This window comes from Plectropomus leopardus, chromosome 20, assembly GCF_008729295.1.
Source record: "Plectropomus leopardus isolate mb chromosome 20, YSFRI_Pleo_2.0, whole genome shotgun sequence".
NCBI classification, from domain to species: domain Eukaryota; kingdom Metazoa; phylum Chordata; class Actinopteri; order Perciformes; family Serranidae; genus Plectropomus; species Plectropomus leopardus.
The window spans coordinates 24,626,230-24,643,871 of record NC_056482.1 but is presented as its reverse complement, the minus strand read 5'-3'; the positions used below and the strand labels follow the sequence as shown (position 1 = coordinate 24,643,871).

Genomic DNA, 17,642 nt, shown 5'->3' with positions numbered 1-17,642 from the left:
ATCCCAAGCTCCTCTGGACAACATGTCGAAGTATCCTTGGGCAATCCTGATGCTGCGTCATCAGAGTGTGAGTGTGTGTGAATGATTACTGAGTAGCAGGTGGCACCTTGTATGGTAGCCTCGGCCACCAGTGTGTGATGTGTGTGTGAATGTGACATGTAGTGTGAAAGCGCTTTGAGTGGTCAATAAGACTAGAAAAGCGCTATACAAGTATAGTCCATTTACCATTTAAAGTTAAAACACGTTTTATCTTGTTTGTTAAAAACATACAACAGCTGAGGTGCAAAAAACAACAATTTGACTTTGACTTTTGACTGAGCTAACCAGCTGCTGGATTTAGCTGCTATTTTTGCTGAAACATTTTGCTACTTCTCCTGTCTATAAAGATAATCCTGCAGTGAGAACTTTCCACAGTGCAAAAACCTGCAGCATCTTGACATCTCATAAGACATTGTTGTCATTCCTTTTTAAAAATAATTTATTATTATTATTATTATTAATTTGTTTTATTTGATTGATGTTGTGGTATTGCCAGCTGGGTACTTCTTTAGGCTTAGTGACTCAGAGCTGGTGAGATGTTTTCTGGAGTTGTGTGGCTCAGTGATTCAGCGTGTTATCGCAGACAGAAGTTATGGCTTTATTTTCTGATGTCACTCTCATTCTGAAGCCTAATGAAAATGATCTTTTGCTCCTGGCACACGCGGCTGCGTCTTTTTTCCACTCATTTGTGATTCAGAACCTTAGAGAGGCCTTTGTGTCTTTGGATTCGAACTCCAAAGTCACTCTGACCTGCATGTTGCCTGTCACTGTGAACTATTGTGCAGTCAACAGCTGTTGCAGCCTCCACGCCCCACTGTGACTCACACACACACACACACACACACACACACACACACACACACACACACCAAAGCTCGTTTTTTAAAAGAGAATGGGGACATTTTTTTTGAACTATGGACATCTTGGCCTGTCCTCACTTCTTTAAAGGCCGTTTGAGAGTTAAAGTTTGGTGTTACAGTGCAGGTTAGAATTAGGGTTAGGGTTAGGCATTTAGTTGCGATGGTTAGGGTTAGGGGCGAGGATGAGGGTTTTAAAAAAAGATAAAGATACAAGAATGCATGTCCTCAGACCTTGGCTTCTTTTTCTCTCGCTTTTTATTTAAGTTTGTTCCAATTTTATATAGCACAATTTTTAACCAGAATTTAAAGAAAAAAATAACCAAAATGGACCATAGAAGAATAGTGCCTGATTCTGAATCTGCACACTTGCAACATATGATAAACTTTGAACTCGCTCCATCATTCACAGTGCTGCGCCCTCACATGTGCATATACATAAACACACCCTCCATGTCAAAGGAAAAAAAAGGTCCATGCTGGACCAGCTGAAACGCAATTACCCCTTTAAATCTCCACGACAACCAACCCAGCACTCACTCCATCTGCTGTCCAATTTAATGATGAGGAGAAAGGGAGAGAGCAGGAGGAGGAGGAAGAGGCCGTGTGCCTGGCACAAGCCTGCTGCCATTCACTGAGGACTAAATCCTGACCAGCAACAGCAGCATCCCCCAACACTCAGCAGAAACACGTCACAAGTCTCAACACAACAGAGTCCCTGCAGGACGGAGCTGAAGGTGCAAACCTCAGCAAACATTTCAGCACAGTTGCAGCATATGATACAATATTTCGATCCCCCTTTCTCTGGACTTTCTGCCTGACAGTGAGACAAGAAGATTGATACCAATTTCACGCTTTTGTGTGAAGTACAGAGCTGGAGTCAGGCGGTTAGTTTAGCTTAGCACAAAGACTGGAAGCAAGTGGGAACAGCTAGCCTGACTACCCAAATTTGAAAAATAAGTTCACCAATATTTCTAAAGGTCATGATTGAATCACACCAAATCCTGACTCACAACAACGTCTCAGCAGAAACACATCTGAAGTCTCAATACAACAGAGTCCCTGCAGGATGGTGCTGAGGAAGCAAGCAAGCATTTCAGCAAAACATATTTGCTTTTCAAAAAAGTAGCCCAGTAAAATCTCCAAAACCTGCCCAAAACAGAAAAGTAAAAATACTTAAATTTCCAGCCTGAACTCTGTCACCCTGAACAACCTCAGCTGGCCTCTGCCTCAACCCGGGTCATAAAAAGCTCTGCTGCTGCAGCCACATGCTGCTTCTCAAGTGTCCTTTCAATATAAAAGCCTCCGCCTCCCAAAATCTTTTCTGTGTGCTGGAGAGCTGCAGCAGATGGTATTGACGGGCTGCGGGCTGTGTGTGTGTGTGTGTGTGTGTGTGTGTGTGTGTGTGTGCGTGTGTGTGCGTGTGTGTGTGCATGTGTGTGTGTCAGTTTCTATTGTTGGTGTTTTGGTTGAGCAGGTTGCCTTGGATACAGGCATCAACATCTCTTCCACAGCTAAAATTGACTTGTATTGATCTATTTATTTTTGGTGGCACACATCAAATTTACACTGAAATATTCAACCTCCATCTTCTAGATTTTATATCTTTAGGTTCTGTCATTTTTTAATATATATATATATTTTTCGTAACAAGTTAGGTTTGCAATGACGGCTCCATAGTTGAGGAGTTTCAGAGGTTAATGTCTGCTGGCTCTCTGTCTGATGGCTATGCTAATGCAGTTTGTAACTATGCTAATGTCGCCCTCGGTCATTATCATAAGCCTGCTGCTGTGGTTCAAACAACACGCACACACGTGTAACTCTGTGTGTGCATATTCAGTCAGATCTGTGTATAAACACACACACAAGCACGCCCATTCCCTCAGTCATCAGCTGTTGATGCTAATTTCTGCTTCTGATAGCCATCAGTTGGGCCTGTGTCAGCTCATGATGAATCTAATCACTAATTACATTAACAAACCTGCAGCCCCTCAGGCTGCTCGTCTCTCGCTGAACGATGTCGTAGTTTTTATTAAAATCATTCTTTTGTTGTTGTTTGCATATTTAAAACAATCATCATCGATTTGGTATTTAAGTGAGAACTTGTATATGTAGTTTCAAAATACAAGTTGTGTTTTTTGTGTGTATGGGTTCTGCATTATTGCACGCTGCTCGGATGTTAGTTGGAGGCGGCAGGACATCTGTTCGTGTTCGATTTTATCTCTAAAGAAAATCAGAGTGTAAATAGATAAACTATTTTTTATCTGTTTACGTCCACAGTTGCAGCTTGTAAACACAAAGTGGGCTCAGAGAGGAGCCACACACACACACACACACACACACACACACACACACACACACACATGCACACACACACACACACATGCACACACACTTGCACACTGCCAGCTGTTGCCAAAACACTGGTCTGGTTCTCCATTCATAGATGGAGCCGCCCTCAAGGGCCTCGTTGAGACACAGCAGCAACACTGTGTGTGTGTGTGTGTGTGTGTGTGTGTGTGTTGTGCTTGAGATAGCCAGTATGGCAGAATATAAATTGTCAGTGTAAAATGTATTGATTGTTACAGAAGTTGGACAAAATAAAATAAAATAAGTACACTTTAGTTAGTAGTTAGTTTTTTGCAGAGCTTTGATCGCTTATCAAAACATGGGAAAAAATACCAGCTTTGACTTTCGGAAGCTCGTAAGACAGTTGTGCATGAAAGATCTAACTGAGACCAGCTCAGTCGTCAGAAGTAAGTGTCAGCATTGTACATTTCTGCAAACAATGAATACGCTACATTTGCACATTTTATGTGCATCATATCAATGTAACCTAATATGTGAGCTAACTTTGTTGTGCGAGCCAAACCGCAGACCACTGATCTGACCAAAGAACAAAACCAGCTTTAATTTAGCAAGTCACTGAGTGTTTCCAGTGTGTTTTTAGGCACCAAACATTGGTGTTTTGGAGTGACTCATAGTTGTTTTTCCAGCGAGAATAGTGGCACGAAAAACAATTGTTTTTTGCTGAAACATCGCTGCTTTTATCTTAAACCAAAGCATGATCTTTTCCTGTCCATAACTTAGTGGTTTCTGTGCCTCAACCAAACCACGATAACCAAAGTTTCGACATATCAGCAACCTAATGTGCAGATGTTTGTTTCTGCAAACCGCAGATACGTTACAATACCATTATTTATTCTGATGTTTTGGTTGCAGTATATGTGTGCATGCATGCAATGCGTGCTCTGCAGAAACACATCAGATGGCTAAATGTGCTTGTATTGCCCCCCTCATCCACCGCACACCCTCACCAAAACAAAACTCAGACAAAAGCTCCAGCCAACACTTCTACACCCTCCTCAATGGGCACAAAGAGCAGAAAACGACAGGAGGGGCCCTGCACAAAGGTGCACCGAGACCCCGGCCCTCTCCCGTCTATTGTGCAGAAGAATGGAAAGGTCCAGGAGCAGCTGCTGTTGGCTGCACGGGACATTTGAGACGGTCCCTTTCACCAAAAACAAAGTCTGGAGCTGTGAGTGTGCAGGCTGCAGGGCTGCAGGGGCGAAGAGGAGGAGGGAGGAGGCTGTATACAAAACGAAAGGCACACTTTGCCTGATCACTGTAGAGCTGACTCCCCATTCATCCTGCAGATCAGCAGCAGGGGTGGGGGGGGTTGGGGGTCCTAAAGTGAAGGAGGAAACCTTTAAAGTTGACGTGAGTCACATCAGTCACAGCACAAAGGAGTCCCAGAGGTCTGCCATATGGAGCAGCCACATCATCTGTTCAGAAATTACTCAAAGAAATCCAGCCAGAGCCAATAGGAGAGCGAGCTTTGCACCTTTTTTCTACCCAACAACACATCTCTGGTTTCCGATTGGCCGAGGAGGTGTTGTCATTAACACAGTGGCTCAATTAGCCAGATAGGAAGGAGGCGGCATTTTATTGTTTTACTGCTTCAGGATGCTGATTGCTCTGTGTGTCCAACTGATTAGTGTTTGGATTTCCTCTCTGGTTACATTCAAGCCTCCAAAATGTCTTATATCACTTTTTAAGCATTGTTTTTGAAAGTAAATTTCCACAACTCAATTCTTTTTTAAGGCCTTTCTTGCAATAATTATTGTTGTTTGTTTTTCTCCTGTCAATAGAGGACTTTTTGCTCAGCTGTTTTTTCCTCAGATACCAAACAAATGAATCAATTCCTGACAGAATGGAATAAATAATTGAAACAAAAAAATCAAAGCATCTAGCAAGATTATTATCAGACTCTAAGATTAATAAGAAATAACTTTTTTGTTTAATTTCAAAATAGAAAGTTCTGAAATACACAGCACACCGTTATTACTTTACATTCTCAGCACACATCTGCAATATTAAAAAAAAAGAAAATGTTACTAGATTCACCTAAAGCACATAAATGACTCAACTTCACAGCTTTGTCTCCAAACTCAGTGAAGAGCCAGTGAGATGCTAAAAACACAGGTGCACATCTGACTGGTCAGTGCTGTTACAGCGCCCCCTGTTGACACAAAACTTACTTCATCCACATGGAGGAAATTCTCAAATTACAGCTGCACCTGAAACAGTTTAGACTTCATGAAATAAGAAAGAATTACGCGAAAAATAAGTGAAATTAAAAAAATATGACTTTATAGGCCTTTAAATATTTTAATGTAGCATGCAACAACAACAACAACAACAACAACAACAATAATAATTGCAATAAATTATTATTAAATAGTTCAAAAAATGAATAAGTACACGAATAAATAAAGTATACATTTATTAAAAAAATGTCATCTAATATATGATATAACAGTCAAAACTCTTCAACGTGCAGTTTTCTCATTGGGGCTGTTGGAAGTGGAGGTCACATGACTGTTGGATTGAGGAGGACAGAGGAGGACAGAAGGACAGTCGCAGGCAGCAGACACAGGTGTCCTGATTGAGTCTCTGACGCAGCTGCATTGAGTGTGTTAATTAAGTTCATTCACAGTCGCATTTCATGTCAGTACAAGTTCTGCATTCAACTAAGAAGTTTTCTGCAAAATGTTCTACAGCACAAATTCTTGTATATATTCAGTCCCATCATTCCTCTTGTGGTCTCCAGGTTGAGAGCGTCGCCTGAGTCAGAGGTGAGTTTGAATTAATATTGAATGAAAGACTGAAAAAGCCCTAATATCCAGTTGAATTAATGATTTTGTTTGTGTGTGTGTGTGTGTGTGTGTGTGTGTAGTGTGCTATCCAGTGGTGTAACAGCGTTACTGCAGGCTGTAATGCTTCATCATCACATGGCTCCATTCAGTCGATGAACAAAGAGCAACACAGAGCAACACAGAGCAACACAGAGCAACAGCTCCACCTGCTGACTCAGAGCTGCGCCTGCATCCTGCTGAATTTGGATATGTCAGCAACAAATGACCACGATGAGCATCTTAATTAAATCCAGGTAAACTGAACACTTTTTCTCTAAAAAATATTAGTATTCAGTTGAACATGGAGCACACAATATAACCTGGATTGGATTATGTATTCACTTGGATTATGCTCCATGAGTTGTATGAGAGTTTGTTAACTGATATTTTTGATATAGTATTCTATAAGTAAGTATTCTTTTAATGGCTACTTTTAGAATTTAGTATTACATTTCCATAAAGTGGAGGACTTATGAGAGAAAAATGAAGAAATTATGGTCAAAATCGATACAGCTTGGCTGTGTGATCATGACAGCTAATCCTTGAGTTAAACTCCAGGAATGTTGGATCCTACATTTCCCATAATGCCATGCAATAGGGTCTGTCATTAGATCCTAACTTCCCAGTGAAAAATCACATCTTTTAAATTACACCACATCATCTTTTAACACCATAAACGCTGTAAAAACTGAGGTTTTCAAGCCCAAATCGAGATTACCCTGATGACATCACTATGACATCATCAGCGTTATACTACTTTATACAATTTTTTTAAATATTCTATATTACTACTACTAATACTACTACTGCCAATTCGCTATTATTATTATTATTATTATTATTATTATTATTATTATTATTATTATTGTTATTATTATTATTATTATTATTAATTGTGACAGGTATAAAATCTGCAGAGTTAAGGTGTTTCTCCTTTAAGAAATTTAAGCTCCATGATGCAAACATATATAAATTAAATATTTGGACACTCCTTCCTTCCTTTTCTTCAAAAATATCTTTTTTGGCACATGACCTTATCTGGCACTACTTCTCTCTCCAGATGTTTCCCAGCTGTTAACATCACACAAACACAAACAGTTATTTCCCAGTAATCATTCGGTAAACATACCTACCAGCCACACTGATAAGACGCACAGACACGAGATGTTTTTTATGTCTCGACACAGAGTGACCACAGACTTTTCATCAACCATAGTTTTCAGTTATAGTATTTGTGTGTTTTTAATGTGTACTCTCCTTTAACAGCGAGCTATAAAGATGAACTGAAATTTTCCTTCCCCTGGGCGTATAATAAAGTTGAATTCTGGTTTTTGTTGCTGATGTCAGCTGCTGCAGGAAGCAGCCAAACCTGCATCTCGCTGCGTTCCAACAAGCAGACCACCCACGCACGAGGCCGAGGTGAGGAGGCATCAGCCAGCCCGTGTTTTCAGCTCACAGTGAGTGTTTACTGAGTCAATAGAGGATCTGTGTGTGGTCGGAGGGCCATGTTAGAGATTCATCCATGTTTCTCTCAAACAGATCTGCCGTTCGGGGCAAAAGTGCGGCAACAAACTGAAAGGCATGTCCGTGTTTAAGCACTTGAGTCCATCTCCAGTCCATTAGACTGAGGACAGACGGATGAGTGAGTGTAAAGCACCATGAGACTCCGCTGACTTACAGCCATGTTTTGCTCCACTTGAGAAACACAGTTCAAACTGAAGAGCTGTCGACTTTTTTCTCCGTCTGCTTTTTCTTCCAATTGATTCTCAGCACCGGGAAAACAGAGATGCACTGAAAACACGTCAGGTCACGGCATTTATTTATTCAACCAGTTTCAAAAATTTGATTACTCAAAGAAACGAACACACTGGCCCACGGGCTAAAGGTCAAAGAAAGGAGGGAAAGTTCTCATAACTCTGATACAACTTCTGTTTGTCAAATTCTACACAGTAATAAACTGCTGTAAAAAAACGACCAAATTTTAATCGTAATGTAAAGTTTTTCAAATTACAGTAAAATACTGTAAATCTTGACGCTTTTCAGAACCAATATTATACTGTAAACATCATATTATATTGATAAAAGTTTATGAGTTTGTGTCCATTTCACCAATATTAGGAATATTAGAAATATTAGGAGATGGTCACATTGTGAGAAACCATCACTTATTCTCTGGAGGCAGTTTGCAATTTAACCATTACAGACAAAAGCATTCAGTCGGACTTCAAACAAAAGAAAACAATGTGGTAAATGTGATGAAAATATGCCATTTCTGATTGGAACCTTCCTCAGATTAATACATGAAACAGTTGCTCCGCAGATTTGATATTTTTGTCTGCCGCCATATTTTCTTTTATCCAGTGGAAGCCTCAGTCACACACTTCATGTAAAATGTAATTTATACAGTCAGTTTCCATTGCAGTTCATTGCACTTTGCTTATACAGCAACTTTTCATAATCAGCCAAGCCGAAAAAACTTTTTTTTTTTTTTTGCAGTATTTCAACTGCAAATTGAAAATGCCCGTATAAACAAGTGGGTGGAAACACACTTAGCTGACTGTCCAGCTGCCAAAAATCCAGACGGGAAGCTCTGAGCGGATGAAAATGGTAATATTGTTATTGGAGTGACCTTCAACTGTTACTGTGTGTTAATAGAAGGCAGCTTGTGCTTTGTAGACTTTTAGGCCCTGAGTTTAGGCTGCACAATCCTCTAAAAAAAACCCTAATTAACCTCCATAAAAAAAGATTTGATTTGCAATTACTACAATAAATTTCATTATGTGTTGATGGATAAATTAATATAAAGAGAAATATAGCCCATTCACACATACCGGTGTAATAATTGACTTAATATTTTACTTAAGTAAATCATTTTCTGCTCATCCCTCCCACAAATTTCTATTTTTATCTCTGTTGTTTTTGCTGATTCTGTGTCCATCTCCGTCTTTTCCCCTCCTCTTTCCTCTTTCAACCTCCTCCCTCTCCCTCTCTCTCTGTCTCTCTCTCTCTGTCCCAGGGTGAACACAGAACAGACTGGAAGTCATTTCAGGAAGAAATTAACACAGGAGTCTAATACTCTAATGCTCCCACACAGCAAATTGGATTCGTGCGCTTCACTGCCTCTGAGTATCAGTGTGTTGCAGGACACAAAGCCTCCTGCAGCAAGTGAGGAGGACAGACTCGGGGGAGAGACGCCGCTGCTTCAACACGGCTGAACTCTCTGAAAGCAGAAGCGTGCGTCTGCTATGGGACAGTTGTTTGCTGTTACTTTAGTCACATTTACACTTTGTGGCCAAAAGTATGTGGACATCTCAGCGTAAGAACTTTAATCTGCTGCTGTTACAGTTTCCATTTTCTAGACTTCCCACAGGATGTTAGAAGCTGCCTGCAGGGATTTGCTCTAATTCAGCCACAAGAGCATTAGCGGGGTCTAACATTGATGAGCTCTGGATTACAGTCGCGTTACGGTTCATCCCAAAGGTGTTGGATGAGTTTGAGGCTCTGTGCAGACCAGTTTTCCACAAAAATCATTTATTTATGGCATAGAGGCACTGTATGTGTTAAAACAGCAAAGTGTCTTCCCTAAACCGCAGCCCCAAAGTTGACAATGCACTTTTGTTTAAATTATTATTGCGTGCTTGTAAAATTTAGATTCCCCCTCAGAGCTAAAGAGCCCAAAACATGAAAATCATCCTTCAGATGGAGAGTACACACTTGGCTTGTTGACATTGCATATCGTTGCATTTAACTTTGCCAGATGTGAAGCCAACCCATTCTTATTCCCAGGTCATCAGATACCGGCGCTTTGTCACGCCCCTCTGCGTCTCATGGTGACACACAGGGCACCTTTCAGCTAATCTGTGACACACAGATGAAACACAGTGTAACACATGATTAACCCTTTGAAACCTGAGTAAACTAAACATTGGAGGGCAGGCAATGAGCAACACAAGACAAAATGACCAAAAATAAGCAAGAAATTAGTAAAAAGTACAAAAAAAACTTTAAAAACTGTGCTTTTTCTAATAAATGCATTTTTTTCCTGATAAGTAAAGAGTTAACACTTATATTTTCATCAGCATTCAATTAGTAGTTAAGGTGAAATGTTTCTGGATATGATTGGAGAATTGTTTTTCCGTATGGCTGCTTCTTTTATTATTATTACAAAAAGAAAAAAGTAAAATTGAATTTCTGTCAAAGTAAAATAAAACATGTCCAATGTGTGTCATACATTAAAGAAAATATTAACAGTAATCATAGAGAAGCACCAAAACACTTCTAACTCTAAATACCAACTCACTTTAGAAAAAGACTTTCGGAAATTCTCCCTTGAGGTAAAAAAAAATCCTGTTACATCTGAACCCAAGTCAGCAGCTCATTCCCCATTTTACACCTCATATTGCTGTAATAATGTAATATGTTTCATTACTTTGTTGCCCTGCAGCCCAAGTGTTAATTAAGTTTGTTAGAAAACCTCTGTGTCAACAGAGACACAGCGACAGAGACTTTTCTGGTTCGAAGATGTGGATGAAGTCGAAGTCAGGAAGATTCAGTCGCTCTTTTGTGTTGTGATATTATGGTTTTATGATTTCTTTGAGTCCAACGATGTCAGCAGTTATTAAACACACGTTATGGGTTTGAGATAGACCTTCTGAACTGAACGTTTTTTTCATCTACACAAAACAAAGTAATTGAATTGGAAGTTTCTTGCATGTTTTTTTAAGAAACTGAACTTTGATTTTGTGTAGATAAAAAATAATAATAATCCATGGATTGGCAATGCTTCAGTACACTTGTGCTTTTTCTTTGGTGTCACTGGAGGCGATCTCTCTCTAAACTACACGAGTAGTACAGTAAAATGGTCCTTATTGACATTAGACATGGGTACAAAGCTGTATAGGAAAACGTATTACTTTCTCTATTTGTATCTTTGTTCAGGAAATGGGGACTATGGATGCAGAAAAAAGGAAAAAAATGTGTGCTCAAGTAAAAAATAAACAACAACTTCACATCCTGTATTGACAATTAAAAACAGGTGTGCTACATGAGAGCAATTTGGAGTATTTTTTTTAAAAATTTAGTATGTATTTTTGATGATAATTTCCACAAATTCTGGCAAGTCAGCTAAACCTCAGTGTATGCTAAAAATGACACTAGAGGTGCAGAAAATCCAGGCTAAAGTGCACAACAATGACACAACTTTCACTTTGTATGACATTTGAAGTGAGAAAAAAAAAGCCATGGAAATCTGTTTCACTAACCTGTGTCATAACGCATGATGCATCCAACAATTTAAATTTGAAAATCCATCAATAATTTGTGTTTTTAAATTTTAAAATTTTAAGAAAACATATGTGGGTTTGGCGTGTTTTCAAGAAAAAAAGAAAAAAAACCATTTTGTGCTACATGAGAGCAATTTAAAGTATTCATTTTATTTTTTCTTTTCAATAATAATTTCCACAAATTCTGGCAAATCAGCTAATCCTCAGTGTCACAAGAGGTGCAGAGAATACAGGCGAAAATGCCAAAAGAAAACACCCCCGGAAAAAAAAAACATTTAAACATAAGTCTTTAAAGGCCTGAAAATCTGCTTTGAAGCTCACATTGAGCAAGTTTAGTGGTATTTTTTATTCAGGTCAAATTAAAGGATAAACCCCTTGAGAGGAGCCACCTTGTCTTTGAGAGGGTCATGTCATTTAGAGGCAGTTAACATATGTTTGTGTACAAAATGTCAGCTGATGACCTCTGACAGCAGCTGGCTTTAAAGAGGAGATTGTGATCCTTCAGCTGATATTAAACCATGAAAGTCACAGATTGGATTTATGAGCTTTCGGCAGGACGGCGGCGATGTGCAGGCATGACGGACACATTATGAACAGCGGCTGCTTGGCTGCACCTCCTCCGAGCTCCTTAAACAATTTCCCCACAGCTCATTTTTAACCTGCCACGCAGCCGTCATCATTTAGCCCCATAATTCCCCAAATTCACGCATAATCAAACAAATTAGCCTTTATGCTAATTTCTTACGACTCAATTATGTTAAAAGCCCGGCTTGAATGACAGTCATAATTACAGTCATAATGCTGGCAGAGATATTAGTGAATAATATGGTAATGGATATCAAAGGAGCAGGCTTCATCTGCCGTACAAAGACGCTGCTGAGTGGGTTAGCAGGAGTAAATAAACTGTGATGTGTTTGCTGATGAGCTGGTTTTGTCCTACAGCGCTGCTGAAATGCTACAGAGGTCAGAGAAACACACACACACACACACACACACACACACACACACACACACACACACTGATGGATGGAAAAAGACTCAATCGTTTCAACAGATTTGATTTCAATTATTTGCCCTTGTTTTCCTCTCTGCTCCCTCTAAGCTATTGACAATGTGATAATTTAAAGATTCTTTTAAAGTAAACATATTTTCTTTACCTCATGGCATGTGTTAAAATATGTCCCTTATTTGGCCAAATAAAAGGGAAAAATTCAACTCAAGTCACAAATCTGATTACTTAAGACTCAACTCGAGAAGACTCAGCTCCTCAACTTAAGTCTTTTGACTTGAGAGTACGTAATACCTTCAAGAAATGAGTAAAAGGTTAAAGAAAACAAGACAAAACAAAACAAAACAAACAAACAAACAAACAAGTGCAGAAAACTGACCAAAAACAAAGCCTATATTTATAGTTTTGTTTCTGAAACATAGATTTAAATATGTAATTATAGTAATTACAACTATAGTTTTCTGGACATTATTTCAAAGGGTTTTTATTATTTCATTTTATTCTATTTATTTATTTATTTTTCTTGAACTAATTTCAGGTCATTTTCTTGTTACCTTTTATTAATTTCTTGCAATGTGTCAGGCGTTTCTGGCCAAGCAAGTCATTGCCCTTTCCCCAAGAAATCAAATCAAATTGCTCAGATTTCAAAGGGTTAAATTGCTTGTGAAAAACGTCAGAATGCAGCACAAAAAACCTGATGTCAATCCAGGTTTTAAAGACTTAATAATATAATTCAAAAAGACTTGAAATATAATTAAAACACTATTTCAGTGATAAACGATGTCACTAGTTTTTCCAGTCTCCCCTGCTAACAGCTGATCACAGTTAAACCGGTTTCAGTGGGATGGGAGGATGGCTTTTTTTTGTTTTTTTAAATTTTATTTCCAACTGTGGTGCATGAACTGCTGACCTAGAAAACGCTGGTCAGCGACACCAATCAGTCGCTACTATCTTTCATATTTTGCAGGTCCCACTGAGCTACAAAGACGTCTCAATCACAGGCTCGAGTCTTAATTCCAGCAGAAGTGAGGAGGCAGAAACAGCTCTTCTGGCCAACACGGTGATTGATACCTCAGCTTATTACAGCAACAGTCTCTTTTTCAAAGCCTTGGAATTTTAGCGCAGTTGGACTCCTGACAGACAGCAATAAAAAATGAAATCAAACCACGGCAGGTTTCCAAAAGATTGCAGGAGCCAAGAGTTTGTGTTGACAGAATAATGAGACATTAAGAGACCTGGACATTAGATTTTTCTTTGGGGAACAATTTTTCTTTGTTCCAGGATGGATTGATTGTGTTTTGGAAAATGTTCATTCACTCCTTGTTGTTGGAGTCAGAGGTCAAAGCTGAACACTTTTCCTCCCTCAGTGTTGTTTTCCTGGATCAGATCTTCCTCAGCGAGAACAAACACCGAAACACGTGGGTCTGTAACTTTCGATCACTTAGTGTTGTGCCGATAAAAGCGTTTCCTTCTCTAGGCAAATCACAGAGTGCCTTGATGGATGGATCCGGAGAAACTGCAGAGTAATTGCATATTTTAGGGCCCTCAGATGAATAATCCAGCGCTGATCCGTCATTATAATACTGAAACTCAGGCCGTCATTTGCAGTGAGGAATGTTGCTCAACACTGGTATTTGCACAGCTGCAGGGGGTCATAACTTATTTAAATAGACACATGCACATTAGTTCAACTCTTTCATCACAAGTTCTCAAACAAGGTAGCCTCCTCTTGCCCTGCATGTTGTTGAAGAGGCGCTCCATGACCATGTACGTCTCTTACTGTATTACAGTGTGTGTGCAGGCTTTCAGTATGAGCTTTACAATATGTGAAGATTGCAGTGCAAAAGGTAATTAAGACCCGCAGTGTGTTTTAAAGCAATTCTGGAGCATGAATCAATCAATATTCAGCAAAATGTTACACATACAGTACAGCAAATGAGCAAACAGAAATTAAACGTCCCATCATTCAGTGCTTGTGCAGTGTCAAATAAATTATAAAATAGGCAGAAGAACTTACTCTAATGCAAATAAATGATGAAACCCAAGTGAAAATGTAGAGGTGAGCATCCCTCATACTCAAGGTGGTCATTAATTAAGACTTCAAAATAAGTTTCAAAGTTCCTTATCGATGCAGCCTGTGAGAGAACACATTCATCAGTTGGACACAAGGACATCACTGAGTGAATGTTAATATTGCTTCAAAACTGCCGGATATGTAAAAGCAACTGTTTGCTAACAGCTTTGCCTGATCAAAAGGTGATGCTCTGTCAGTGTTGCGTTTGTACATAAGGCTTCCTAAAATAAGTAATTCACAAGAATTTGTGTATAACCCTCTGAGCCCTAAGCTGTTTTTACCAAGTTTTGTTTGTTACACTATCTCATTATTATTATTATTATTATTATTATTATTATTATTATTATTATTATTATTGTTATTATTATTATTTATTATTTATTATTATTATTATTATTATTATTATTATTATTATTATTATTATATATTATTCATCATCATCATCATCATCATCATCATCATCATCATCATCATCATCATCACATCATTATTATTATTATTATTATTATTATTATTATTATTATTATTATCATTATTATTATTATTGCACGAGGCGCTGCCAGTCACACAGAGCGATAGATACAGTAGGATTCGGCCAATCACAGTGCAGTTTACTTCAGATGACGTATTGCATACGTAAACGGATACAAAGCGTCGGCTCGTCTTCTGATTGGTTAACAAGACCGAAATAAACCTCTGACCTCTCCAAAGGAACCATGGGAAACCAATATGGCGTTTAGCATCGATGCTAATGCATTTTTATCATCGAAATATGGATACAGTATGGACGGAAGACACCCAATATCGGATCTATAATCATGTATTTATCGAACAGGGTCCCAGGCTGGACAGAGAGGCTTCTAAAAGAGCTACGACGCATCGCAGTCGTCCCTCTGAACGGCACAACGGCAGCTTTCTTTCACCGGCGGAAAAAGTAAGACGATCCACAAACGGTCTCAAAATTAGGACAATTTACAAAAGTGGAACAAATTTTAGTCGCTGGCGTGAACATGAGCCGGTAATTCCTGAATAATTAACCCGATCTCATTCCTAATTTGTCAAATACAGACGTTTTTTTTCCGGGATATTAGCGTAAGATTACGACGCCAAAAGTCAAAAGTTAAACTCGTAACTTTGAGTTTATAATGTCATTTATGGGTCGCTAACGTCTTTATTTATACAAACTTCTATTCAAGTGTTTAACCCTTTAAAATTTGAGATGCGAAAAAGTGCGATAAAAAAATAAATAAATAAAATAAAATTACATATTCTGTAGCATATTGTAAATATATAATTCTATTTTTTAAATATATATTTTCCAGACATGTTACCCCTTTTTTGATAATTTTCTAATAATTTTTTTCTCTCTCTCTCTCATTAATTTTCAGTTTGCTGTGTTGTTGTCACCTTTAACCACTTTATTGCAAGTTTTTTCTCCGTGTTTTTGGAGAGAATAAAACCTTTTTTTCCAGGTTTTAAAGCAAATGCTCTTGAAAAGCGTCTGAATGCAGCACAAGAAAAACTAATGTCGCTCAAGGTTTTAAAGGGTTAAATAAGTCATGACAGTGTGACAGCGAGGCAGCATGAAGAACACCACGACCTCGAAACTGAAAGGACTGAGTACAATTCAGTCGTCATTCATTTTAGTATTTGCGTCCCTGCTCAAACTCAATTTCCTGCAAAATCTGAAAAAAACTTTTGGGAGTGCATAAAAAAGAAATCACAATTTTCTTGAACAAAAACAAAAGTGTTTGGTAGCGCTTATTAGAATGATGTGTTGCCTCTGGTGTGAATTTCAGGTGAGACTGAATGAATAAGTGCAGATTTGTAAACCAGCTCTGGCTATTAATCTGAGCAGACATATTGGCACTGAAATCAAAATGATACACTGAGTGTGTGTGTGTGTGTGTGTGTGTGTGTGTGTGTGTGTGTGTGTGTGTGTGCACGTGCGTGCGTATGTGTGTGTTTACGTGGATGTGTGTGAATTGATGCATGCGTGTGATGCTCCTAATGTCTCTCTGTCTCTCTTAACGACTCCTCATTCTCGTTTGGAGCAGGATATGGATCACTACTGCTCGCCGCACCGCTGCCGCTGTTCACCGTCTGATAACTCTGTCCAATTAGATCACAGAAGCTGCTCACACTCACTGCCTCAGCTCGCTTCTGAGGGTGACAAATATGACAATTACCCAAAGTACCAGGCGCTGCTGTTCATTCCTTATTAGAGAATCAATCAGCACCAGGAGCGTCGGGCCCCAAGGCACCGTCACTCCTTTAGACCCGAGGAAGGAAGGCTGGAGTTTGTTCTGCATGTCGGGTTTAAAAAAGAGTGCTTGTTGCTGTTGGGGAATTATAACTACATCGGACTGACTTTTTATTGTCATACTTACCCAGGACTAATACTTGGGGCTCATATTTTATTATTTCCAATAATGAGGTTATTAAGCCATTTAAACCATGGGCAGATTAGCTCGACTTCTCCAAAAAAAAAAAAAACATGGGAAGCAGATGAGCAACAAATCTAAAGTGAACCAAATAAAAAGTAAAAAAACAAAAAGAAAAAAGAAAATGAGCAAAAAAAAATTTAAAAAAAAATTAAATTAAAAAAAGGGACTGAGCTATCTGGCATGATGTATTTGAAAAACATGAGAAGAAGGCAAAGAGAAATTTCTAAAAAAGTACAAGAAAACTGCCTGAAATTTTTATAAATTTGTATGTTTGTATATAATTCTGTAAAATACATTTAAATGTCAAATTGTAATAATTCTAAATACAGTCCTCTGGACATTTTCCTCTAGCTTTTAAAAAATGATTTTTCTAAATCTACTAATGTCTGGTTTTGTGGGACATTTCTTGCCAAGTTGCTTATTGCTTTTTTAAAAATGTTTTTATTATGTTTTCAAAAGAATCCAAACCAATTTGCTCAGGGGTCAAAGGTTTAAATACTTTTTGAAGAGGTCTGAATACAGCACAAGAAAAACCATGTTGATCCAGGTTTAAAAGGGTTAAACATCAGAACCATGCAATGCCCCACCTGCTAGCCAATCAAAAAAAGTATTCTATAGTGATTTTTTAATGATTATTAGTATTTCAGTATACAGTGCGGCTCTGCTTTATGTCTTTGTCTCTGAGGACGTACTGTGCAATGACTCCACAGAAAAGTACAGTGATAACAACTGAATG

General features: G+C 38.6%; 1 long non-coding RNA gene across 1 annotated transcript; it reads left to right on the top strand.

The window, feature by feature from the left end:
• The first annotated feature begins 6,141 nt into the window (after positions 1-6,141).
• LOC121959500 lies at positions 6,142-9,266 on the top strand. Its single transcript, XR_006106918.1, has 3 exons — positions 6,142-6,348; positions 7,442-7,551; positions 9,111-9,266. It is a non-coding gene; the product is annotated as an uncharacterized LOC121959500 (long non-coding RNA).
• The last annotated feature ends 8,376 nt before the right edge of the window (positions 9,267-17,642 follow it).